The sequence below is a fragment of the Callospermophilus lateralis genome, chromosome 8, assembly GCF_048772815.1.
Source record: "Callospermophilus lateralis isolate mCalLat2 chromosome 8, mCalLat2.hap1, whole genome shotgun sequence".
Lineage (NCBI taxonomy): Eukaryota > Metazoa > Chordata > Mammalia > Rodentia > Sciuridae > Callospermophilus > Callospermophilus lateralis.
In genome coordinates this window covers 40,960,322-40,987,838 of record NC_135312.1, presented here as the reverse complement: position 1 = coordinate 40,987,838, position 27,517 = coordinate 40,960,322, and the positions used below count along the sequence as shown (strand labels likewise).

General features: G+C 39.6%; 1 long non-coding RNA gene across 1 annotated transcript in view; it reads left to right on the top strand.

Moving 5' to 3' along the window:
- The first annotated feature begins 456 nt into the window (after nt 1–456).
- Nucleotides 457–27,517, top strand: part of LOC143642094 (uncharacterized) — a 40,152-nt gene continuing 13,091 nt past the window's right edge. Inside the window, exon 1 of the long non-coding RNA XR_013155578.1 lies at nt 457–534. This is a non-coding gene — a long non-coding RNA (uncharacterized LOC143642094). The remainder of the gene's footprint in view (nt 535–27,517) is intronic.

Here is a 27,517-nt window from a genome sequence, read left to right as displayed (position 1 = left end):
CCCATCCTGATGTCTTTTTTTTTTTTTTTTTTTTTTTTTTTTTTTTTTTAGAGAGAGAGAGAGAGAGAGAGAGAGAGAGAGAGAGAGAAATTTTTTAATATTTATTTTTTTAGTTCTCGGCGGACACATCTTTGTTTGTATGTGGTGCTGAGGATCGAACCCGGGCCGCACGCATGCCAGGAGAGCGCGATACCGCTTGAGCCACATCCCCAGCCCCCATCCTGATGTCTTGAATGGCCCTTCATTTCTCTCCAGCTCTGGTAGGCACCAGCGCTTCTCCTGGGTATGCTCTGCTGGGACCTGGCCTTGGGACCTGACCTGTTGTGAAAATTCCGTGGGCACAGAATGTTGTGATCTGAAAGTTGCTGCCCACTGGGCTTTGGGCCCAGGCAGGGCGTGGAGAACTGTTTATTAAACACCTCCATGTGCTGGGCGCTGAGCACACTAGGTCAAGGGTGACCACAGTGTAAGGTGGAGGCAACGGAGGGGAAAGCAGCCTTCTTTCATTAACTATTTAAGGATCCTGTCACAAAGGTGAGTCACCATCATCTTCATGGGGCGGCCGGGGTCTCTGCCTAGTTCTGTGCAAAGTGGGCATTGCTAGGCAAGCTCATCTGTTTGCTCTTGTGGTTCTGAAGCGGGGGCCCAAGTGAATGTCTCAGGTCACAAACTTCCAGATGTCTCCCATTCTAATGTTTAAGAAGCTGCTGATGGTTCATTGAATACCTTTCATTATTCATTGTTAATTTATTGATCACTAACTCAGTGTAAGACCCTAAAGCTTATCACTGCAAAGAAAATAAATTTCTGATTCCTATTTTCAAGGTGCTTCTGGATCAGTAGCAAAGACACACAACCAACCATTATAGAAATACATAGAAAATAGGTACTTATTAGCAGTATCAAAGGAGTAACTAATCCTACTTGGGTGTCTCTGAGATGGTGTTTTAGGTGGTGAAACTTAATTTGTGTCTTGGAATACGAGTTATGTTTAGTAGGTGAACAATGGGGAGAAGGAAAATTGAGTTTGAAGAAAAGGAATGAAAAGATACTGAGACTTGAAGATGCCTGGTATCAGCTAACAATTAGCTAAGCTTGGAAAACTAACTACTCTTCTGACAGGGGATTAATATCCAGAATATATAAAGAACTCAAAAACTGTAACACTAAAACCCTCAAATAACCTGATCAGCAAATTGCCTAAAGATCTCAAATGACATTTCTCCAAAGAAGAAATCCCAATGGCAACAAATATATGAATAATTGTTGGACATCCTTAACAATCAAGAAAATGTAAATTAAAACTACACTGAGATTTTATCTCTCTCCATTTAAAATGGCAATCATCAGCGATATAAGTAACAGTGACTGAAGGTGAGGACATGGGAAAAGGTGCACTTGGGTACCGCTGCTGGGATTGCACACTTGGGACAACCACTTCGGAAAGCAGTATAGAGATTTCTCAAAAACTAGGAGTAGAACCACCATATGACACAGCTATCCCACTCCTTGGATCCAAAAGAACTAAAATCAGCATACTATAGGGATATAGGCACATCAGCATTGATAGTAGCGAATTCACAAAAGGCAAGTTATAGAACCAACCTAAGTGCCTGTCAACAGATGACTGAATAAACAAAACGTATTATGTGCAAAATGGAGTTTTATTCAGTCATAAAGAAGAATTATGTAATTTGCAGGTAAATGGATGGAACTGGAGAGCATCATGCTAAGTGAAATGAGCCAGACTCAGAAAGTCAGGGATTAAATGTTTTTTCTTATATATGGAAAAGAGAGAGAGAGGGGGAGAGAGAGAAAATGAATTAAAAAGAAAGGGATCTTATGAAAACACAAGGAAGACCAATATATAGAGAAAGGGTATTAAGAGGAAAGGAGAAGGGTGGGGGGCCTGGGGAAGTACTGGAGAAAGAAATCTTCCCTTCTCTGTTCTTCAAAACAAGTGAACATGCAGCTTTACTGTCTACATGGGCAAAATCAAGCATAATAAACATGCATGTTATGAAGAATAAGGGTGATCATTTAATTATTATTATGTTGTTTTGTTTGGTACTGGGGATTGAACTCAGGAACACTTCACCATTGACTACATCCCCAGTCTTATTTTGAGACAGGTCCTCTTCGAGTTGCTGAGGCTGGCCTCAAACTTGTAATCTTCTTGCTCTTTAGTCTCTTGAGGTGCTGAGATTGCAGGTGTGAGCCACCACACTTGCTGAAAATTTGATTTGCTAAGTTTAATGTTCTAACTTAGCATTTCTGAATGCTAAGTTAGAACATTAGTATCTGAAAGTATTTGTGGAACACCTAGGGTTTGTGAGGGCCACCTGTGGATACAGGGAAGGAAAAGACCTAATAAGCCACAGATAAATGTAAAGAATCAGACATGAGTCTCATAAGAAAACAACCAAGATACCAAGCACTAAGGGCAATAAGGGGTTTAGGTAAAGAAATGTTCTGGCGGATTATTTTCCTCAATCCATTTTTTTTTGTAAGAAGAATTCTATTAGCTTTATTAATCCTGTTGGCATCAATGACTCATGGCAGGAGACCAAAGGCAGGGGAGGAGGTTGGACATTCTCAGAGACGCTGGATTGGAACTGAACACGACCATTCTTTGGCCCTGTGTCACCTACACAACGAATCCAAGTACTTTCAAAAAGGTATTGAATTCAAGTATTTTTGAGGTGCATTTATTGTGTACAAGCCACCGTTCCAGACGAAGATGAACAACAAATGATCTTTGCCTTGGCCTACAGGTGGGAGAGTGGAGGCGTTTACTCCCACATCTGTATTTGATTAGAAACCTTCTCGTGGTCATACTGCGGATGACATCAAGATCGTGAGGGTCAAATGAAATAATGGTGGTGAGCTATTTTATTTGTATTCCTTCTCTTATGTTGTCAGAGACTTGGCTGAGTAATCGTTGGTTCTGATCCTCATCTGGAATATGGGAGTAATAATTGCAAACATGAAAGCAGCCAGCCCGGGGGCCCTGGTATTCAATGCATTCATTTTCCTCTCTGTCCCTGCCGGATTGGATTCTTGCCCATTGGAGCCTTACCTCTTTTTCAGATGAGCTTCGTGTTGCTTCTGAGCCCCACACCTCTGTTTTCTTCTTCCCCTTTTCCCTCTTCTGCTCCTTCTTTCTCCTTCCTTCTGAGGTCTCTCTCCTCTTTTCCTCCCTGGGGGGTGACTTCCCGTTTATCTCTTTGGACTCTGGTAGAGGCTGGAAGCTTCCATTTGAACACTCTGTTGTGTTTTTCCTACCAACTCTTTTATGTTCCTGCTTCTAAACTTAAAACAGGAGAATCTAATGATTCTTATTAACTCCAGGAAATGAGCCTTGTCCCCTTCCATTCTTCCTGGAGAGGTGACCTAGGAGGTAAGGTCCATCCCAGTGTCTGTTAGAGACACGAGATGCCTTAGTAAACTTTCTAAGTGGAATGATCCGTGTTTGATTATTGCTACACATCCTTGGCCAGGCCAGCTTTGACTACGGGTGCCTCACTCTTCTTTCTTCGTTGTGATCACACCAGATTCCCGATCGGCTGTTCTGAGCAAAGCTGAGCTCTGTGGTCAATTTTGGAAGGCAATTCCATTGGAGTTGCTTTGCCTCTGTCTTCCAAGAGCACAGGGTCCTCTGGTTTGCAGAGGTAAGCAGAGCTCGGTGGGATTGAAAGTGGATCTCTAAAAAGCTATGGCTGTCTCTGTTGCTTTACGTGGATGATAGTAGTATTCATTTATTCATTCATGACATCTACTATGGTTTGATTGTGTCCCGCGCCCCAAGTTACTGTGTTGGAAACTTAGTCCCCAATGCAATAGCATTGGGAAGTGGGGCCTGGTGAGAGGGGATCAGGCCACAAGGGCTCTGCCCTTATGAGTGAATTAATAGCATCATCTTGGGAGTGGGTTAGTTATCATAAAAGTGGATTTGTTAGGAAAGTGAGTTAGGACCCCTCTTTCTCTTGCTTTTGGGCCATCTTGCTATTCCTTGGGATGATTTAACAAGAAAGCCCTCATCAAATGTGGCCCCTTGATCCCTGGACTTCATAACCTCCAGAATTGTGAGAAAGAAATTTCCTTTCTAAGTAACCCTGTCTGTTGCATTCTGTTATCGCAACAGTGAATGGACCAAGAAAACATATGTCTACTTTGAGTCTGCTCTGGGCCAGGTACTCTGGGAGGTGCTTTGTTATCTGACAGGATAACTGCTTCACAAGTGAGGAAGCAGCTTCAGAGGGGCTAACGATGTTTTCATGGCTGGTTCTCCTTATGACTGGCAGGCCTCTTCCCAGTTCTGAACAACTGCAACGTGCTACTTTCCAAGCTAGGCATGTTCAAGCTAAATTTGTATAGCAAGAACAAAAACAAAAAAAAGTAAGATTTTAACCCATTTTATACATGAGCACTGTTACAGTTTGAAATGTCCCTCAAAGGCTGGGTCCCCAGCTGGCGGTGTTATTGGAAGGTGCTGGAAATGTTGGGAGGTGGGGGCCTAGTTGGAAGCAGTAGGTCGCTGGAGCTGTGCCTGAAGGTCACCTCTCGTCCCTGGCCCTCTTGTTTGTTTGCTTTCCAGCCATCATGACCTGAGCAGCTTTGCTCTGTCACTCCCTCCCCACCATGGTGTCCTGCCTTCCCACAGGCCCACAGAGATGGGGCCAAATGACTGTGGACTAAAATCTCTGAAACCATGAGCTAAAATAAATCTTTCCTTCTTTACAATGATTTTCTCAGGTGTTTTGCACAGGGGGACAAAAAAAGAAAAAGAAAAAGCTGAATAACATAAGGATCTTGGAATAATGGATTACACTTGAATATCCAAGAGAATGTTTTTGAGGCAGAATGAAAGGTCAGATTAAGGCAGAACGTGGAGACCAGGGGTCAAGGACTTGAGACTGGGTGGAGGGGTGTGGACTCCATCTGGGACAACAGGGAACCTTGAAGTTTTTAGTTTATATTATTCAGTTTTATTTGCATAAAAGAAATCATATTCCCTAAACCTTTAAAGCTTAGAAGTTATAAAAATAAGTATGTGAAAGTGCTTTCAGTTTTTCATAGTAAAGAAACTTTTAAAAGACCTAACTGTATTTAATAATAAAACAGAAAAATATTATTTTGGTCAGATGGACAAATGAAATAGTTGAGAAGCTGGCTGTATGAATTCACAAAAATTAAAGTCACAGGGGAAGAAAAAAACAACCCAAATACTACTAGGGAAAATCAAAAGATACTGACCTGATATAAAAGGAAAATAAATCTAGTCCAAAGAAGGATCTGATTTAGGGAAGCTTCATTAGAATTGAGGTCAAGGATACCTGTAAAGTCATGATTGTAATATGATGAGAAGCCTTATAGTGATTGTGATTTTACTCTACTCTGATTGTGATTTTACTCTACTTGGAAAATATCTTCATTGATTTTGACATCATGTATTCCAAATTCATGGACGTTCACTTTGATGATCTCTTGAAAAAAAAAAAAAAGAAAAAAGACTGTCTGACAAATAATTTAATTTAATAGCCTAAACAACATACCATAAAGATATTTAAAATGCTCGGGAGCACAAATCACAATTGAGTACCTCCCTGTGTTTCAGAACAACATTTTCTGTTTAATTTACCTACTATTTATGAATAATTTTTATTATCTGCTAACATGGTTTCCTAAGGACATCCACTAAGCTTCATTTTATTAGTTTGGTTTTAATGTATACTAAAGGCAAATGTCCATATGTGAAATCTTTAAAAATATTTTTAATTAATACAAAGTAGGTTTTTATTCTTCAAATATATACAAAGATTATTAGTACATTATACCAAATAAATCAGGTAGTTTTCAAAAATGAAAGAAAGATTATATGAGCCAAGCACATTCACTAGAATAAATAAGTAGAATCATTAGTTGATTTTAGACTTTCAATATGCCTAATCTATTTGCAATTAGTATCTGCTAATTAGAACTAACAATCTCCTTTTACTGATGGTGTCCAGAATATTTTGAAAGATAAGGATCAGAATCTTATTTCATTAAAATCATTGAGAACAATTAAGTATTACATATGAAAATAGTTATTTTCAATGTGATATGAGAACAAGGGGATTATGTGACCCTAGCTGAAAATATCATAAGGAAATAGTATAGTTCATACAGCTGCCTTTAATATTCACTTTTTTTTCCTCTGTAAAATTTTATGCCTGTATATTAGGATGGAAAGGGAATCTGAAGTTAGTATCTTAAAAGCTCTCCATTTGCATTACCTGTGTTTTTTTGTGTGTGTGTTTCAGTTAGAAGTAGTTTTTATTTTTTGCCTATAATTTCCAGATACTCATATAATTTCTCAATTCATGTCCCAAGGATACTGGCTAACTTTTTATTTTGAAGCTGTTTTGAGTCTTAATTCCAGTATTCTCAAAGAGTAAAGAGCAAATGTTTGGCATGCCTCAGATCGAGTGCCTGGTACAATATTCTGCACACACTAAAAGCTTTATAAATGTTTTTAAGGGTTTTAGGATTGATGGAGATAGTGATGGTGATAATGGTGGTGATGGTGGGGATGATGCTACCTTGGGCTGCAAAGAGGTTTCAGAATATGTAAAACATAATAAAGAATAATATATATTTTATGCTTATATAATCATATCAAATGGACTCTACAGTCATGTATAACTAAAAAGAACTCATAAAAAATAAAAATAAAAGAAGGAAAACACAATTAAATTCCATTGCAATATAAAGCCAGTCAGTGGATTATTTTTAAATAGTTACAGCTTAAATATATTTACAAAAATTATTGTATTTTTAAAGGGTAACAGAGTGAAAGTGTAAAATCTCTGAGTTAAAAATCTTGAACTTTGCTTATTAGCTCTGTGACCTTGTGCAGATACCTTAATTGCTCTTACCTCAGTGTCCTCATCTAGAAAATAGGGATAGTAATAGTATCCATTTTTTTTTTTTGTGAGAGGGTTGTGAAAAGTAATATATGGTTGAGTATTATATAAAGGACTTAGAAGAGTTATAGCTACATAGTAAACACTCTATAAGTGTAGTTGTTAGTCTTATTGTTAAATAAAGCTTTAAAGTAAAACATTACAGGTTCATCATAAAAAATGTAGGGAGTACAAATATAGAAACAATATCACCCAGGTCCCATCTCCCCAGAGGAACAACCTGTTAATGTTTTGATCTTTTATGTTTTAAGTGAACACATTTATTTGTTATTTTTAATCTAATTTTTTATATATGACAGCAGAATGCATTACAATTCATATTATACATAGAAAGCGCTATTTTTTTATGTCTCTAGTTGTATACAAAGTATATTCACACCAATTCATGTCTTCATACATGTACTTAGGATAATGATGTCCATCTCATTCCACCTTCTTTCCTACCCCCAGACCCCCTGCGTTCCCCTCCCACCCCTCTGCCCTATCTAGAGTTCTTCTAATCCTCCCATGCTCTACCACCCAACCCCACTATGAATCAACCACCTTATATCAGAGAAAATATTTGGTTTTGGGGGGATTGGCAAACTTTACTTAGCATTATATTCTCCAACTCCATCCATTTACCTGCAAATGCCATGATTTTATTCTCTTTTTTGCTGAGTAATGTTCCATTGTGTATATATACCACATTTTCTTTATCCATTCATCTACTGAAGGGCATCTAGGTTGGTTCCACAGTTTAGCTATTGTGAATTGTGCTGCTATAAACATTGATGTGTCTGTGTCTCTGAGGTATATGCTTTTTTAAAGTCCTTTGGGTATAGACCAAGGAGTGGAATAGCTGAGTCAAAGGTTGTTAAAATTCATTTTAATTGTGTTTAATAAGCACACATCACAGAGAACCATGTCAGCATTTACTAACTCAACTATTATTTACTAACTCAGGTTCGTGTTAAATATGCCCAATGCATCTTCATCTACATTGGATGTAATACACCATCCTGTTTCTAACATTGCAGTTCTGATGCTAAGCACCTCACAACCACATCTTAGATCTGCAACCATTTCATTTTCAATGTCATCACATGTGGTGGACTGCATGTAGCATATCGACTTCCACGTGGCTCCTGGATGAACATGTTCTGAAAGTAGCATGGGCTTTTTTTCTTAATCCATCTACTTACTGCAGCTGATGTTAAGTCATAATTTCTTTAAAAATTTTTATGGCTGTAACATAGTTACACATAGTATTGGGATTCACTGTTACATGTTCATACATGCACACAATATAATGATATAATTTGGTCAGTTTTGTTCCCCAGTATCTCCCATTATTATTATTATTTCTAGTATGGGCTTATAGAATAACAGAGCACCTTGGCCAGGGATGAAACTTCATATTTTTGCTGGCTTAATAATTGCATATCTTCAGTTGTTCAATTTAGCAGTATAGTCTTAGAATTGCTAAGATTCAGTTGACCTTAATGACCAAAAAAATTAGGTAAATTTTAGAAAAAAACTTTGGATAGTAATTATACAAATAAAATGTTAAGATTGGAAATATGGCCTGTAATTCCAGCCACTCAGGAGGGAGGCTAAAGCATGAGGATCGTGAATTCAAAGCCAGCCTCAGCAAAAGCAAGGCACTAAGCAACTTAGTGAGACTCTATCTCTAAATAAAATACAAAATAAGGTTGGGGATATGGCTCAGTGGTTGAGTGCTCCTGAGTTCAATCCCTGGTACCAAAACAAACAAACAAACAAAAAAAAAACCCAAAAACAAAAAACCAGACTGGAAATATGGGAAAACGATTAAGGTACTGTTAAATTAAAAAATCTAAATGTAAAATCAATATGCCTAGGCTATTTATATGATAATGTAAAACTAAATATCCAAAATAAATTTGGTGTGAGCAGGATAAGATTGTGTGTAATTTATTATAATTCTCATTATTAAATTTATTAGTGTTGCTATTGTTACTTTAACCTTTCTTTGTCAAATTTATTTTTTAAAACATGGTACCTGATTGAATTATAGTTGTTCTATGGCTGTCCTGGGATGGCCGTGTGAATTCTTTTATTCCTTTCTTTTATTCAAAATCATGGAGCTTGAAGGATGTGAAGAAACAATGGTGGTACTCACTTGATATAGTTTGGTGCTCACAAGTTGGATGTTGAGCTGTGATGGTGTGTAGTCCAAGGTTGTTCAAATCAACATCAATTAGATGTGTTGCTATAGCAACGTGGAAGCAGCATCCCATATGCAAGGAAAAGGGTGAGGGAATGCTAGGCAAAGGAGGAAGAGGAAAAGATAGAAGTTCAAAAGGAAGAAATTTGGAAGCAAAATCCAAGGCAAAAAAGGTTAAGGAGGGAACCCTGAGCTGTACCAAACATTCAGTTATGAATTACATATTATGAGTTATGATTAATGCATCTTTTCCACAAATATCTGTATTTCTTTTACCACCATTTCTTGAACAGTATTTAAATAAAAATGAGTGTTAGTTGGAGATTACACGCCATCTCCATTGGGAATCCTGAATGGTGGGTTGCCTTAGTGACCTGGAAGGGAAGTCATGGAGGACATCGGTAAAATCTGTGAAAATGTCACAGACAAATAACTTTAAATTGCCTGGATTTTCCTAGAGAGGCAGCCAGATTATTACTCTGTGCACCCCACCCTGCCAATGGTAACTTGACCCTGTTACCATTTGCCAGGTTTCAATGAATCCCACTAAAAGTTGTTCCACTTCATTTTGAGATGGGCAAACAGGTGGTGCAGCCTGCTGAAAAGCCCTCAGGTATTCAGAAATACTTAAGGGTTCATTTTAGAAATACCTTGTAAGAAGGAAGAATGAGGTGCTTCTATTGCACTAAATGGTTGCATGTTGTCAGATCTGACCTGTCTCATTGAAAAGGTAGTTATCAGTGAGTAACTCAAACACATGGAGCTTTGCTTTAATTAAGAGAAAAATCTCATTAAAAATCCAAAGGCACTTGAATTACCACTTGAAGTACAAGAAAATAACAGCAATATATATTTTCCATTGTGCACAGTTTTATAGAACTCCACTTCCTGGAGTTTCACTTTACTACCAGCTCAGAGAGGGCTATGGTTTCAGGTTTGCAGAGGGTTTCCCTTGGATGTGGCCACTGAACTGTTGGGAGCCTATGTTTTATTAAAAGGAACATTAAAAAGCAGAACAAAGTCCCTGCAAAAAGGAGCAGAAAGTAGCTCATACCATGACACTGGCAGAAATGTAAAAGTGGTGAAAAATTTAATACTCAGAAACTAAAACAGGAAGGACGAGAAATTCACTTTCAGGGAGAGCTGGAGGACTTTGGAGCACTTCCTCCGTAATCCTATCTTCTCTCCCTGTGTTTGTGTAACTAATCCCCTCCATCTGCGCAAACAGATCAGGGGACGCACATCTTTGGGGTGTTCTCTGGAAGGCGTTTTTTATCTAGGAGTTGAGGTGGATGACTTTGGCACTAATTGATTCCACCTTAGAAGGCAAGATGGGTAGTTAATGAGTACGATTTCCTTAGCACCGTGCAGAGTTCAGAACAAATCTTCACAGATGCAGGAGGGGAAAAAAAATAAACGAGAATTTAGGAAGATTTCTAGTCTATTATATTTTCCAGCAGTTTCATGACTGACCAAATATGTGTCAGCGAGTTTTAAATCCAGTAAGACCAGGCGGAGAGATACAGCTGGACTTTTTGGACTTGGGAGGTAAGAAAACGATTAGAATATTCTGTCTTATTTTGGATGACTGAGGTGTTGGCAGGGTGAGGAGAGGCATGTGTCATCCTGGATCGGTTCAGGAGAGAGGTAATGGATTTTTCTTCGATTAAACATGGCATTCTCAATCCCCCTCCCCACCATGCTCTATGAAAGCATTTAATCTTTTACTTGTGTACAATATAAACATTTAGTTGTCATTATTATTTGCATATTGAGTGCATGGGATAAGACTGTGTAGGGAACTGTGTCCAAGGAGGTCAAATATGGTTGGGGAATGGAAGAACTGGAATAACTCAGAGATTGTGAGCTAACACAAACCATGTATCGCCCTGTGAGCTAGTGAGTGGTTCCACTTCTGAACATGGGCCCAACAGAAATGAGTGCCTGTGTCCACAAAAAAGATACATATGAGATAATAATGGCTCTGAATGGAAAATAACCTAAATGACTATTTGCAGGAGAATAGATAAATAGATCTCAGTCTATTCATAAAGTGGAATATCCCCCCAAAGAGTACATACTGTGTGATTCCATTTATGCTTTTATTCTATTTATGCAAAGTGTTCACTGGAAAGGGGAACAACGGAGTCAGCTGAGATGCTAGACATGTTTGATATCATGATCTGGGGTGGTTATGGGGTACACATAAAAAAATGAATCAAACACTCTTAATACTTGTGCCCTTTACAGGATATAAGTTATATCTCAACAAAGTAATTGCATACAAATGTAAGGAATAAAATAAAGTGAGACGGTAACGCTGATGAAGGAACCACTGATCCTTCCTAGGGGAATGAGATACATGCCCAAGGGACTTGCTGAAGGACTTTGGGTGTCTGGTCAAGGACTCAAGGGGGCGGGCGTGAGATAAGAGGTGTGGTCAGGTTGACAGAACCAAGAGTAAGACAGTGGAAAGTAGGAGGGTGACAAGTAAGGGTGTTTCAGAGGTAGAATATGTAAGGCAGGAGAGAGAGAGAGAGAGAGAGAGAGAGAGAGAGAGAGAGAGAGAGGGAGGGAGGGAGGGAGAGAGAGAGAGAGAGAGAGAGAGAGAGAGAGAGAGAGAGACACTGTGGGGGGATGTGTTAGGGGAGAGGGAAAAGCTGAAGGTAAAGCAAAAAATGGCTCTCAGTGTTCTCCTTTGGGTGACTGTTTGCTGAGGTGGCTGCTTACAAGAGTGAAGCAAATGGATCCAAGGTGACAGAGAAGGTAGAGGAAGAGCGCATTTGGAGTCATCTCAACTCCCAGGATGGGTTGGCAAGACTCCTTGCAATCAGAACCAATCAGAGCAGCACCTCGTATGTGACTTAAAGCCTGGTTCGTTTTGTTCTATGGATGCATCTTACAGCCTCTGCCCCTATACTAGGCCTGCATTATGTAACACGTAGGTAGAACCTTTTCAGCATCCTGAAGAGAAATTTAAAATTTAAAACCATGATGGATTATGTTTATACATTGATATATTTTGGCACATTCTATGCCTGATTCTCTCCTCTTTCAAACTCAGGTTCATGCAGGAGTACTGTTCATCGGGTAAAGGAATGCTAATGCAAATTTGGAAGCGCGGGTATACCTTTCTTTCAAGTTCATGTCACACATACAGTGTATGCATGAGGGGGCAGGTTAGCTGTTCTCATTATTGCTGTATCTGCTAGGGGATGATCTACCTCAACTTACTATTACATTTATTTTGAGTTCTGGTGGTTGAGTGCTGTGGTTTTGGAGATGGGAGGCAGCTTGCCCTCTGCTTGTTTACTGCAGCCTGGCAAAACTGTTATCTCTCCTTTGTTTAAAACCTAATGAATGTGTTTTGAGTGCACATTCATTTTCATTTCCTCAGCATTCAGGGTGAAAGATGGATGGATGGTATCTGGTTGTCAGGGAGAGTGACACTGGGTGGCAGAGGCTGTCTGCACCCTCCCCACGAGCCCTGGTTACAGACTGAATAAGCCATCTTATTTCCTGGGCTGGTCAGAGTAACTGATATGGCTCCTCCTACTGCTTTTCCTGCCCTGGGATCAGGGTAAGGATGGCTGACAGAGAGCTTCCTGTTTCCTGTTTGCCTCTAGGAGAGCACAATTCTAAATGGCCCCATTTCTCTGCCTTTGGAAAGGCAATTGTCCTCTGCCCTAAATCAACCCTCATGGGAAGTCACCTGGGATTCTTTTCTTTGGAGTGCCTAGCCTTCCAGAGATAACACCGTGAAGAATTCCCTACCATACTGCCTGTTAGAGGAAAAAGTGAAATGGTGAAATTGCTAATGCATTACAGCTATTGCTATCGCTGCTTTGAGCTACTTTGCAGAAGGTATTCTGAAATTAAAATATGACTAACTCATCTTTTGAATATTTCTATATTTTATATACTTGAGTATGTTAATCAGGAAATTCTTATAAAATTTTTGATTTACAGATTTAAAAGTAAGACAAATCACTTTTCTAGATCAATCTGTGAAATTTGTGGATTTGAAGGGATTAATTTTATGCCTCATGAAACCAATGAGTATTTTTAGAAAGGACTTCATTTTTGTGAAATGTTCAACAATGTTAACAAATTCACATTGGGGAGCCAGGCATTTGACTGCAGAGTGACCCTTAGCCTAAGATTCAGGCTCTGCATGCTCTTACCTCATCAGAGTGGTCTCAGTGTTTCGTGGCTCTGGGAGTCAGTCCTCTGTCCCTGTGTGTAATGCCTGGACTTAGGGCCCTCTGAGTCTGTTTTGCCTTTTCCAAACTAGGGCAGTAGTTCTCAAACTTTAGTGTGCACCAGAGTCACCCAGAGGGCTGGTTACAGCATAGATTGTGGGGTCTCACCTGAGTTACTGATTCTGGAATGAGCTCAGGGAATTTGCATTTCTAAAAAAAATTGCCAGGTATGGTGATACCTTTGGTGCAGGGACCACACTTTGAGGACCACTGCATGAGACCATTGTTTAAAACTTCCATGATAGACGGGATAGTGGCCTTCCAAGTCTGCCCACATTCCAACTCCCAGACCCTGTGGATGTGTTCATTTACATGGCAAAAGGGACTTTAGTAGATGATTGCATTAAGGATCTTGAGATGGGGAGATTATCCTGGGCTGTTTGAATGGGCCTAGTCTAATCACAGGGGTCTTTACAAGAGTGAAGCAAATGGATCCAAGGCAGGAAAAGAAGTGGTGACAATAGCAGAGGTTGGAGTAGTGAACTTTGAAGATGAAGGAAGGCATCACAAACCAAGAAATTCAGGCAGCTTTAAGAAGGTGGTAAAGGCAAAGAAACAATTCTTCTCTGGAACCTCCAGAAGGAGTATAATTCCAACATATGGATTTTAGTCTTATTAGTTTCAAATTTTGGACTTCCAGAGCTATAAGATAACATGACCTCCTACCCCATATTGCAGTCTGTCTAAATCCCATCTATATTAGTTCAAATTTTAACAGATGTCTCCCTCACGCTGTGTCTGCATGGTGTTTTACTCATGGATCAAAGCTCAAAACTTTCTGTTTTCCTGTGAATTCATTGAGAATTTATTATCTTGACCAGTTCCATAGATTCAAAGGATCTCCTTCATTTAATAATTCATTATATCACAGATCTCCAGCTGAGGCTAATGATGAAAAACGATAATCCCTGCTCTTAAGAAGCTCCTAATCTTAATTAGCTTTTGAATTGCTGTGACCAAAATATGTGACAAGAATAACTTACAGGAGGAAAAGTTTACTTGGGGCTCATGGTTTCAGAGGTCTCAGGCCATAGATGGCTGATCAAATCGCTATGGGCCCAAGTTGAGGCAGTGCTTCAACGGGGAAAGACAGCAGAGGAAAGCTGCTCAGAGCTTACTGGGGTCAGGGAATGAGATGGGAGGGGCCACAGGAAAGATGCACCCTTCCAGAGCACATCTCCACTGGCTCACCACCTCCAGCTGTGCCTGGCCTGCCTACTTCTACCTCCCAGTCTGTCCATTCAAAGTAGGGCGGACTGATTAGGTTATAGCTCTTACACTCCCACCTTCCTGCATTAACAGGAGTTTTAGGAGGACACCTCATATCCATACCATAAGGTAACCTATCAGGGCAAGCAGATAGAGCTGGACATCTTAATCATATATATTACATACATGAACATGTCATTTAACTACAGGTAGATGCCACATGTATGTAATGTAAAATACACTGTACTGCCTTACAGCACGATCATTCATTCATATGTCTTTCTACATAGAAATTGTAAAGTTCTGTGGGGATGGGCAATTTCTAATATCACTAATTTCCTGAAGGCAGTGATGGGCCCCTTTTGAGCCATGTGAACTATCTTAAAAGCCTAATAGCAAAATTATACTTTTATTATGTTAGGATCATGTGATCCGTGATTTCATAGTATATTTTATTTAGTAAAGTCTTTCAAAAGTTTGGGTCTGTAGTTGAGGTGGAGAGAGATAAAGAGGAATCTTTTTCTTGGAACCAGTACTAGCACTTCATCAAGACAAGAATATTGAACAGATATTAAGAGGCCAAAGTCCTTGTTTTGGAGCAAGCAATTCTTCTGTAAAAATGAGTGAATCTAATTAGTTTATCTTGAATATTTTTTTCAGCTCTAAAAATCTGTGTTTCTGTAATTTTTTTTTTTTTTTGTCAAAGAACCATGGCTTACATTCAAGAGGACTCAATGCATGAGTGCTATTTTGGAAATATCGGGCTGTTTTGTATTTAAGGTATTAATAAATTATAGGCATAGGGGTTCTCAGACACAAAATAAAACCCAGTCTCAGGATAACGTTGAAAATAAAGTTAGGTGGGTTAAGGTACTGTAATGACTTCATGTATATGTTCTTTTCCTCTCTAACAGTTTCAATGTCCTAAGCATCTTGCAGCATCAGAAACAGGCCATTTAAGTGGTACCCAATGTGGTGGAGACCTGAAAGTCAGAGCATCAATTTGACAAATGCAGGTCATGAGAGATTGTGATTCACTCTAAGGCAATTCTTCAAAAATCGTCCATCAGGACACTTCTGGTAATGCTGAGTTGCACAACAGTTCTTAAACGGTCAGTGACTAGAAATGATGGATAAATTTTAAAAATGTATATCTTTGCAGGTGTGTGGGATTTACCAAGCAGCAGGAGGTTGGGAGATCAAAATCCTATAAATAAGAGAGGTACAAAAATGAACATAACCTTTGTGTTAGCTTTTCATTGCTGTGACCAAAATACCTGAGAAGAGCGACTTAGAGGAGAAAAAGTTTATTTTGGATCATGGTTTCAGAGATTCAGTCCATGGTGGGTTGGCTCCATTGCTCTGGGCCTGAATTGAGGCAGAACATCATGAAGGAAAGTTATGGCAAGGGGAAGCTGCTCCTGGCAGCGAGGAAGAAGATGAGGGAGTGAGAAAGGGAGAGGCAAGGGGACAAGATAGAATCCCCAAGGACATAACCCCAGTGACCTATCTCCTCTAGCCACACTCCACCAGCCTGCAATTACCACCCAGTGCAGTAGTCCTTTCAAATGATCAGTGGGTTACATGGGTTAACTCACTGATTGGGTTACAGCTCTCATAATCTAACATTTCCCTCTGAAGTTTTCTGCACTGACTATCATATGAGCTTACTGGGGAGACTCTTTGTATTCAAACTATGACAAATTTTGTTGCTAATTTTTCAAGGCATTAGGTGATTCACAAGTGGAGGATGAAATATGAGGAAGCTGATAGAAAAGAGAGGCCAAGAAGCTGAGAACACAAGCCTAACTTCTGCCAATGTTGTGTAGCTGAAGGAACAATATTGGAATTTAGGGCCCACCAAGAGAGACTGGGAAACAAACCAGGCTTTCAATTGGCATCTCTAGAAGACTGCACATTAGGAATAGGATAAAATACAGATGAAAAAGCAAAATGCTTTTTATACTAGCTCAATCCTTTGATGAAAAACTAGATTAAGGTTATCTGTTTGATTTGAATACAGGCCAGAAGCAAAATTAAACAGTTAATTAATTCTAATTAATTCAAAATTAGAAGATCATTCAGTTGTCTCATTTAAAAAATCTTCAATGTCTGACATATAATAAAATTATAGCAGTCAAACCAGTAGATGAAACCAATGATCAACTCCCCGCCCCCCACAAAACAAACAACAAAAATCAACATAAATAAACAAAACACAAAAAGCAAATGCCCCATCTCTCTCTCTCTCTTTCTTCCTCTCTCTCTCTCTCTTATACACACACACACACACACACACACACACACACACACACACAACTCCAGAGAACAAATACATACCAACAAAATATCCTGATATTTTAGATAGCAGACAGGCTTTAGAATAATATATTCAAGAGATTAGATGGCAAGGTGGAGAATTTCAGCAGAGATCTGTAAACTATGAAAGAAGGCTGAACTGTATTTTATAACGGAAAATATCCATAATTAGAATTATAAACTCAATAGACAAGAACACACTTGACAGCGTCAAAGAAAAGATTAAGAAACTGGAAGATACATCAGAAAAAAAACCAGAAAGGTCTATACATTTAAGTTAAAATATTGGTTTTCATAAGTGTTATGTTGTTTGCATTATGCAAGTTTTGTATGTGTTTGTTAAATTTATACCTAAGCATTTCATTTTGGGTGATTGTCAATTGTATTACATTATTAGTTTCAGTGTTCATTGATAAATGTATAGAATTATGATTGAATTTGGTTTGCTTTTCTTGTGTCCTGAGATCTTGCTAAAATTATCTAATAGTTTTAGAATTTTCTTTGTAGATTTTTTTTCTATGTTGATTATTGTGTCCTTTGAAATTAAGATTAGTTTTTTTACTTCATTTATTGTCTGTATGCTTTTATTTCCTTTTCTTGTTTCATTGCCCTGGCTATAATTCCGAACACTATGTTGATTATGAGTGGTGAAAATGGACTCCTTATTTTCTTCCTTTTCATAGGGGAAAAACATTTTTTTTCTCCTTTAAGTATATGTTAGCTCCATGTTCTTAATAAGTGCTCAATATTAAGCTGAGGAAATTCTTCTTTATTCTTATTTATTTTAATAAATGCATTGAATTAATTTTTTTTTTGTTGTAGATGGACATAAACCTTTATTTTATTTATTTATTTTTATATGGTGCTGAGGATCAAACCTAGTGCCTCATGTGCACTAGGCAAGCATTCCACCATTGAGCTACAACCCCAGCCCCAGAATGCATTGAATTTTATTAAATGCTTTTTCTTTATGAATTGATATAATTTTATAATCCTTCTTCCTTAGCCTGTTAATATTGTAGACTTCATTAATGAATTTTAAAGTATTGAACCAGACTTTATTATTGGAATAAATCCCACTTGGATATGATATACAAGTCTTTTTATATATTGATGAATTTTATTAATATCTCATTGAAAATTTTGCATTTATTCCTGAAGCATCTTGGCTTATAGTTTTCCTTTAATTTATTACTTTTTTTTCATTTTGATATCAGAGTAATGTTCACTTTATAAAATGAATTGGGATGTATTCCCTTTTTTTCTTTTATTGGAACAGAGTGTATTAATTCTTACTTAAATGTTTGGTAGAATTTTTCAGTGAAACCATCTGGGCCTGGAGATTTCTTTGTTGAGAGCTTTAAAATTGAGAACTCAATTTCCTTAAATGGTTATATGGCTATTCAAATGATCTTTATCATATTGTATGAATTGTGGTAGTAAAGTGTTTCTCAATGAATTTGTCCATTTTATCTAAGTCATGAAACATGTGTTTGGAGTCTTTATAGTATTCTCTTGTTATTCTTTTGATGTCTGCAGGGTCTGCAGTTATTTCTTTATAATTTCTGATATTTATATTGGGAATTTGTGTTTTCTTTCAATTTTGTCAGTCTTGCTAGATGTTTGTCAATTTTATTGGTCTTTTCAAAGCACCAATTCTTTCTTTATTTTTCTGTTTTCAATTTCATTGATATTCACTCTTTATTATTTACTTTCTTCTTCTTGATGTGGATTTCTCCTCCTCCTCCTCCTCCTCCCCCTCCTCCCCCTTTCTTCTTCTTCTTCTTTTCCTCCTCTTCCTCCCCTTCCTCCTCCTCCTCCCCTTTCTCCTCCTCCTCCTCTCCCTTCTCCTCCTCCTCCTCCTTCTTCTTCAGGTTAAAGCCTAGATTGCTGATATGAGACCTTTCCTTTTTTTTTCTAATATTTGCATTTTGTCCTATTAAGTTTACCTTTCATTGTTGCTTTAGCTTTGTGTTACTAATTTGAAATGTCACATTTTTTTTCACTTAAAGTTTAATTTCCCTTGAGACTTCCTCTTTGACCCCAGAAGAAAACCTTATTGTATTTATCCATCTTTTTCCTTATCATGCTGTTTATTCTTTTCTGATACATCAATCTTTTTCTTCTTTCATTTTTTTCCTGTTTAGATTAACTTTTTGTTAGTTTTTAATTTTACCTAAGGATGTCTTTCTTTCTCCTTCATTCCTTAGGATATTTTTTTTTCTCTGAGAATACAATTATGGGTTAATAGTTCTTTCAGCACAAAAGAAATATTGTGCAAATTCCTTCTGGCTTCCATAATTTCTGAGGAGATATCCACTGTCATTCTTTCCTCACTCTGGCTGTGGTTTTTTAGTTTTATTTTTTGACTGCTTTCTAGATTTCTCTTTGTCTCTAGTTTTCAGATGTTTGATTATGATGTGAGTTAGCATGGAATTGTTAGACATTTTTGTATTGTCTTATGAAACTCTGAATCTTATTTGGACCTTCTGTTTTAGCTGGATTTTTCTGTTGCTCCAGCAGGGGAAGGAGAAGTGCTGCTTTGCTACTGCCAGGTGGAGGTAGAAATATAGGCTCCCTGTTGACCTCTTTGACACTTGAAGTGGGGGTTTCTTGTAGATGCTGAGTGGGAAGACAACTTTTGCCTTCCTACATGGTCTTCACTAACCCTGCAGTGGGATTGCCTTATTGCTCTTTGGTGATGGTTGGAGTCCTGACTTGTCCTAAGCACCCTCTGATATCACCTGGTAGGGAAGAAGAGGGCTCCCCTTTATTGTTGGGTTGGGGTGGAAGTCCAGGCTCCTACAGGGCCTCCACTGACACTGTGGGGGTGGGTCTCGTATCAGTTCCCAGAGATGAAAGTCCTTGCTTCCTACTTGGCTTTCTGTGATCCACCTGCTGGAGGGTGGGTTATGGTTCCATTTGTGTTGCTTTAATAAAATGGTTAATTCATAAGGAACAGATTATTTCCCACAATTTTGGAGAAGCCCAAGATCAAGGCATGGGTAGGTTTGGTGTCTGTTGAGGGCCCAATCTATCCTTTCAAGATGGAGCCTTATTCTTGTGCCTTCTGGAAGAGATGACTGCTGTGTCCTTATGTGATAGAAGGGAAGAAGGGCAAAAGGGGCAGAGTCCCCATGGCCCAATCACCACCTAAAGTCCCCAACTCTTAATTTTGTTGCATTGAGTGTCAAGTTTCAACAGATGTTTTTAGGGGGATGCGAGTATTCAAACCCAGTCAGCCACCTTGTCATGGTCATTTGAGGGTGCAGTTGAGGCTCCTCACTCAGGCTTTGCTGGTGGGGGTGTGGTGAAGCCACAGGTTTGGTTTGGTTTTGATTCATTTTTTGGTGATATTTGGTTAGAGTGGAATGGTATTGTCCAAAAATTTTATGTTTTGCTAGGTTGTCCCTTTTCTTTAGTTATTTTTATGTGGTGCTGAGGATTGAATCCAGGGCCTCACACATTCTAGGTGAGAGCTCTACTGCTGAGCCACAACCCCAGCAAGGTTGCCCCTTTTCTTGTCCCTTAGCTAGTGAGGGCAGCCATTCATTGGAACCTTTCCTCGTTTCATTTTAAAAATCTGTACCTATTAGCATTCCTGGGGTGCTGGATTCTTTAGGTCCAAGACTGGGATATATGAGACAGTGCACTACTTTGTCTTTCTTTGGATCCTGAAATCTCTACCCAGTCTGCCTTCTTCTCTGCCTTTCAGAGACTTTTTATGTTTGTTTATGCATAATGCCTGGGTTTTAAAGCTGTGGTTAGCAGGAGAAACAGAGAAATTTGTGTCTACTCCATCTTCCCAGACTATCCATTTTGCTTCTTTGTGAGACCTTAGATTTTATTTTGAGAGTATAACCTTTGCTGTGTTAAGGGGCAACCTTTGGAAGTATGGGGTGAGTGGGGAGGAAATACTTGAACTGTTTTTGCTGAGAAGCAGCGTTTCGTAGTGATTTTTCATTCTCGTCATGATGGAAATTCAGTAAGCAATGATTGAGAGTGGACAGGTCATAGAACTAAGTTGTGGGTGCCTAACTTAGTGGGTATTTAGCAGATCTAGAACTTTCCCTGCACTTCCATTAGATGTTTGCCACAGTCAGGGCTCCCCTCTTAGGAGTCTTCTTGTTGGGATAGGAGGGAATGGCAAGATCAGAGACGGAGACCCTGCTGTAAATTTCCCCTCTTTCTCTTTTATTCTTCCCCTCTTCCCTTGCTTCAGGCTGATCTTAAATTTGGAAAAAGGAGAAGTGCCATCTTTTTATGCTAGAGATGACAAAAATCATGTTTTGGCTTAATAGAATTTATATGTGTGCTTCAACAAACAACACCATTATGCTTATTTCAGGTTGTGCCTTAACGGTGGGTCAGTTTCAAACTTCAATGTTTCTCACTTTTAGTTGCCTTTTATCATTCGGACACGAAAATCATGTCAAAGGGGAAATTGTGTGTCTAATGAGTATAGCTTGCATCCTGGGGGCCTTGAAATGCAGTTTACTAAACTAAATACAAAAGACAACAGTCTAAACATAGATCTCACCATAGTCAAGCTCTTCCTGTGAAGGCTTAGGAAAAAAAAAAAAAAATCCTAGGGAATTGTCACACTTCCCATTGTTATTCACACGCTTGTTTGGGATCCTATGGTGGCAGCTGCCAGAGGCCTGACATTTCAGGGCAGAGGGGAAGAAAGGAAAAATTTGGAAGTCTCTGGAGCTGGGGAGCACTCCTGGCAACTCTTGGGCTTTCTCAAAAAAAGGGGTGATAGTTGTAGAATTTGGATAGATGATGGCTCTAGTGAACAAATTCATTAAATAACAATATGCATAAATACTACAGAACACAGAATTTACCACCAAATCCTATCTGTTATTTTAAACTTTGCTTCTTAAATGGCTCAATGGCTTTGCCATTCAAGTCAACTTACTAAAACAAACAAACAAACAAAAATGTGTCTTGTCTCTACTAGTGCATGTTGGGTGTTATAAAAATGAACAACTTCAGTCTAGTTTTTAAGGAGTCAACATTCAATAGTAGATGTTAAATAAATATCAAGTAGTGAAAAGTTAATGGGGTGAGTGAATGAATGGATTATAGTGAAGTTGTCCAAAAATTAAAAAAAAAAAAAAAGGAGTCAACATTTAGAAGGAAAACAAAAACGTATGCAAATACTGGCTGTAAAATGTGGTTGAATGAAACTCCGTGAAGGTGTTGCCATTTGAGCCAAATCTTGAAGGATTTTGAAGATTGTTTAGTGGCTGCAAGCAGCTGAGATGGATTCTGGCTAATTTAAGAGATTAAAAAAAAAAAAAAAAAAAAAAGGAAAGGGATTAGAATAAAAACAGAACCCCTAAGGAAACAGACCTCAGGGATTTGTGATGCTTCAGGGACTGGTGGTGATTTTTCTTCGAAGTCTGGTGTCTATGGATGAGTTGGCTCCAACACTTCTGGGTTGGGTTGTTTCTCTAAAGGTGCGAATTTCAGGGTGAGAGGGTGACTTGGGTTACATGCTGTTTTAGTCAGTTTTTTCACTGCTGTGATTAAAAGATCCAACCAGAACAACCGTAGGGGAAGAAAAGTTAATTTTGAGGGCTCATGATTTCAGAGGTCTTAGTCCATGGAAGGCCAGCTCCCTTCCTCAGGGCTGGAGGTGAGGCAGAATACCATGGAGGAAGAGTGTGGCAGAGGGAAGCAGCTCACAAGAGGGAAGGAGAGAGAGAGAGAGAGAGAGAGAGAGAGAGAGAGAGAGAGAGAGAGAGAGAGACTCCGCTGGCTAGATACAAATATATATCACAAAGTCACAGGCCCTACCTGCTCCAGCCACACCTACCACTTCAGTTACCGCTCAGGTAATCCCTATCAGGGGATTAAATCACTGATTGGGTTAAGACCTCACATCATCTCACATGTGAGCTTGTGGGGGACACCACATCTAAACCCTAACACCTGCCCACCTCGAGGCCATGCAATGCAGGGTAGTCATTGTTTAAAGGAAAATCAAAAGTTTCGAGCAAAAGCCAGCGACTCTGATCTTGGGCTGCACAAACCACAGAGAGGAGGCATAGCTGAGCCTCCAGAGATTGAGAAACAGAAAAGTGAGCACAGCGAAGTGCCTGGTCTAGCTCAGCTCGAGGTGAAGGAGGAGGCTAAGCTGGGAGAGGTGAGGAAGAAGAGGCAGATTAGAAATGAACGATGGAAGGTTTTATCTACCATGTTCGGAACTGGCGACAGAGCTAATGGATAGGGCTGTCAAGATCTGTGCTTTAAGAACAGTTCTCTGGAAACAGGATAGGGTTGTAAAGGAAAGACGGGGCAAAAAAATGGAAGAGGAGGTTACTTCGGTGAAAAAGCAGGAGAGAAGGTTTATAATAACATTTATACCTTATAACCAGTAAGTGACCAAGAACAAACACTTTCCCACATTTTATTTTTACCTAGTAGAGAAGACAGGACACGCACTCTCCCCTATTTTAACAGATATGGTATCAGAAGCTCAAGATGCTGAGACATGCTCTGGATCCTGTGATGGATGTGACTTTTAAGGGGCTGGGGAGCCAGGTTTGCCTCAGTCATCTTCCTGGGTGCCCCTGCCACCATGCAGGGCATTGGATCCAGATCCGACTGACTCTGCTTTGCTGTCCCCCAGACTGTGATCCATTTCTCAACCACTAGAATAGTATTCTTTTGAGGTCATGACCTTGAGTAAATAGCTCCAGAATATCTGAATCTTGGCTCGCGTCCGACATGCTTATGTGGCCAGAAGTGAGTTTTTCTTTCTTCCCCTTGAGAGGATTTTCCAAAAGGAATTTCAAAAATCATACGTGGTGGCTGTGGCACACGTGCTCAGCAGCTAAGTGTGACGTCAGTGACAGCGTCTGAGGAGACAGACTGCAGAGGAGCATTAAGAATGGTTGGGCTGTGGAGTCAGGTTACCAGGGTGAAAAATCTCTGTTGTGGCATGTGTGTGACCTTGGTCAACATACTTGACTCTAAATCTCAGCTCTTTTATTTGTGCAGTGGAGAGAATCTTGGACCTACTCTGATAGTCATGAGGGCTGAATGAGGCAGTGCACGTAGAGACCTTAGAAGAAGAGCAGCTAGCCTGTGGTAAGCGCTTACTAATGCTGCTCTTCTAGTTGTGGGCATTATTATCTTATCTAAGACATGGAGGGAGCAGAGTTCCACATAGTTCTGGGACCTTCGAGTTCCGGTGCCATCTAGTGGCCAGGACATTTCAGAAGGTGCCAGAGCCTCCATGTTGCCCTTGCAGGTGACCAAAGGGCTTGGTATTCCTCCAAACCAAATTGCTGCTACCTGATTTCAGTGGTGACTCTTGAGCACACGGTCCAGGACCAGCAACATTGTGTGACCTCATTACTGGCCCAAGTTGTGTCAAGAGGCTTACTTTTTCTCTAGAGGTGGAAAAGGAAGTCAGACCTGTGCAGTGCCTCTGTCCCTTGGACTGGCCACACAAGGGAGCTCTGTGTTTCCAGCAGGTGCGACAGCCCCTTAGGTGGGATATGCCACAGACTGACCCGCCAGACAGTGGTTAGGAATGTGATGATGACAGTCAGGTGGTTTGCGAGTCATCAGCTGAGTGACTTCAATAAGTTACCTAACCTCTCTGGGGAGAGCAAAAATGCCTGCATCACAGGGTTGTCATGAGAATGCACGCATCTACTTTGCAGAGGGTCTGATGTGTAGGTGGAGGTGCTCAGTAAACATTAGTTCAGACTTGCTTGTCACTTTTGCAGTAGATTCTGCCTTTCATTCATCCAGTCATTCAATTGCATACTGTGTGTGAGGGCCGAGCCAGCTGAAGCTGTGTTTCCAACAGTCAGAACACCTCATGCTTGTGGGAGTGAACCCTAAATAAGAGTGTCCAGGAGAAGCTGTGTGTCATTGAGTGGGTTGTAGACAAAACAAAGGGCCTTCTAAGGAGCACTGTTCATAGCATAGACATCATGCATCTGTACAGATTCCCATGGTGATGTTTAAGCAGATGAGAGATAAGTTTCTTGTTCTTAAGAAGTATCACGACGTGACAATGATTTTTGAAAGATGAAAGTAAAGTACCTTGAGGGAGGAGTGTTCTTTTCTAATTTGTGGGCTGGTTGTGGACCTAGAGATTTACATTAGAGTGTATTTGGATTCATTCAGTGTTCTTGCTCTGATGGTTTGGGGAGCACTTCTACTTGCTCAGGGGATGAAGAGCATAATATTTATTTTTTCCTATGGATGTTTTGAGGGGAGTATCAGGGATTGAACTCAGGGACACTCGACCACTAAGCCACAGCCCCAGCCCAATTTTGTATTTTATTTAGAGACAGGGTCTCACTGAGTTAGTTGCTTAGTGCCTTACCATCACTGAGCCTGACTCTGAACCTGCCATTCTCCTGCCTCAGCCTCCTGAGTTGCTGGGATTACAGGTGTTCACCACTGTACCCGGCTATACTGATGGATTTAATTATCCCCCTATCTTGCTTTTCCTACACATTAGCCTATGTTTCTAATATTTTTTAAAAAAACTATTTCACAGAAATTCAGTAAGCTCCCCACATCCTGCTTCCTTTAGCAGATCACTCTTATATCTGGAGAATTCTCCTAGATTGAATACTAAAGCAGTGATTTTTATGAAGAGCTTGGTGAGGGATATCAGAGAGAGAGAGAGGAGTAGCTATGTGTGCATGGGAAATTATCAAGTGTGATAATATATGATGTAACATAAAGCAACGTACTACTATATACATGAGATGTTCTGCATTATACTGAGTAATGGAAAATAGGCATTCTTTTCAAAGTATCAATAACAACAACAACAAAAAAATAAAGCTTCACAAATTCTTGGCTGGTGAACTTATCAAAAGAGAGACACCTTAGGGATTCCCACTGACAGGGACATACTGAAGTCTAATTGAGATAGTGGGTAAGAGTTTTCCACTTATCAAAATGGAACATGAATTAAAAAAAAAAAAGATCAAGACAAAAGGCTGGAGAATGTCTGTTTAAGTGGTCTCAACCATGAACATTGCTTGGGAATTCCCCATAATAGCCATAATGACAATGGGGATGGCATTGGCCCTGAGCCTACCTCTGGTCCCCACAGTCCTTCATTTACTCTCCCCTGCATGGAGGAGGGAGCTGAAAGAAGCTTTGCTGCTGATATGGCTGCTCCAGCAAAGCCCCGGGGCTCCTCTGGGGTCAGTTGACTTCTCTCTGGGTTCTGTCTTCCTGCTTTGCTTCTCTTCCTTGAGTTTCCTGAATAGCAAACACTTTCTGTGATCCTACTTGGCAGCCTCCTTCATGAATTGGTTTTCCTTCACGTAGGTGTGTTCTTCAGACCCTGGAGAATCATTAAGTGGTTTATTTTATAATAGTTAATATTAGCGGAGTTCCTCAGGGTCAGGGTCTTCTACCACAATCATGCTTTTTCTCCCTATTTCCTTTTTAGCCTTCATTGCTGAGTGGTTCTGCAGAAGAGATTTCTGTTTGCACACAGCCGGCACAGAAAGAACAGAGTGTTTCCTACCAAGCTGTTTTTTGACTTGAAAAAAAAAAAAAAAAACAGGGCTCAAAAATGTGTTTTTGTTTTAAAAGTGAGATCATCTTTTTCATTTTGTTCTATAGGTTTTGCTGATTTTTTTTCCCCCTAAAAGTTACTGTTACTGAATACATTTCCAGACTAGCATGGCATAGCTTTTAGAATTTCTTTTTTGACCATTAAGTTAGGGAAGAAATATCTACACAATTAGATATTGGCTCTTAGCTTGTGTAAGCATAGCATTAACAATGGTCTAAAATCCTCACTCTGTCTCTGTTCTAACTAGGCACTTTCATTGCATTGGGGTCATGATTTAATCTAGTTTAAATCTGTAACTCTTCTTTCTTGATTCTCTCTCTCTCTCTTTGTGGGACTGGGGATCCAACCCAGGGCCTCATGCATGCTGGGCAAGCACTCTACTACTATACCCAATTCTGCATCATCTATACCCCAATTCTGCATCATCTCTTAATTTTATAAAGTTTGGAATTTTAAAGGATTGTACTTGAATTTAGCTCTTTGGTGTGGGGGTGTGTGCTAATGTTTCTACTTCCGATGGCTTGCACAGGAAACGTAAGGCGTAATCAGACTGTAAAACTCTAACCAGAGAGGAGATCATCATTTTAGTTACAGACTCAGCAGATAACAGACGGCTATTTACTAGTCAGAAAGATAAGGGAATGAGTTTGATTCCTCATTAAAAGCTTCATGGTCTGAGTCTTTAAAAAAAAAAAAAAGGTCTGGGTCTTTGCTTATTAAGTTACATAAACAGGGTGAAGTGCTATGGGGGAGAATGGAAACTCTTGGTGTGACCTATAATTAGAAAATTTCCACACAGAGAATAAAAACAGAGGCTGTGTGCCACTTCCTGACCCCACTCACCCATGGAGGCTGAGCCATTGAGGGAAGACAGATAAGAAAACACCAAGGAAAGGAAACTGGAGCCAGGCTGCTTGTTTGCTCTGATGGCAACACAGCCTGGATTGAGCATGTCTGATAGTTTAAGAGATCTCCAAGGCACCTTTAGAAGGAA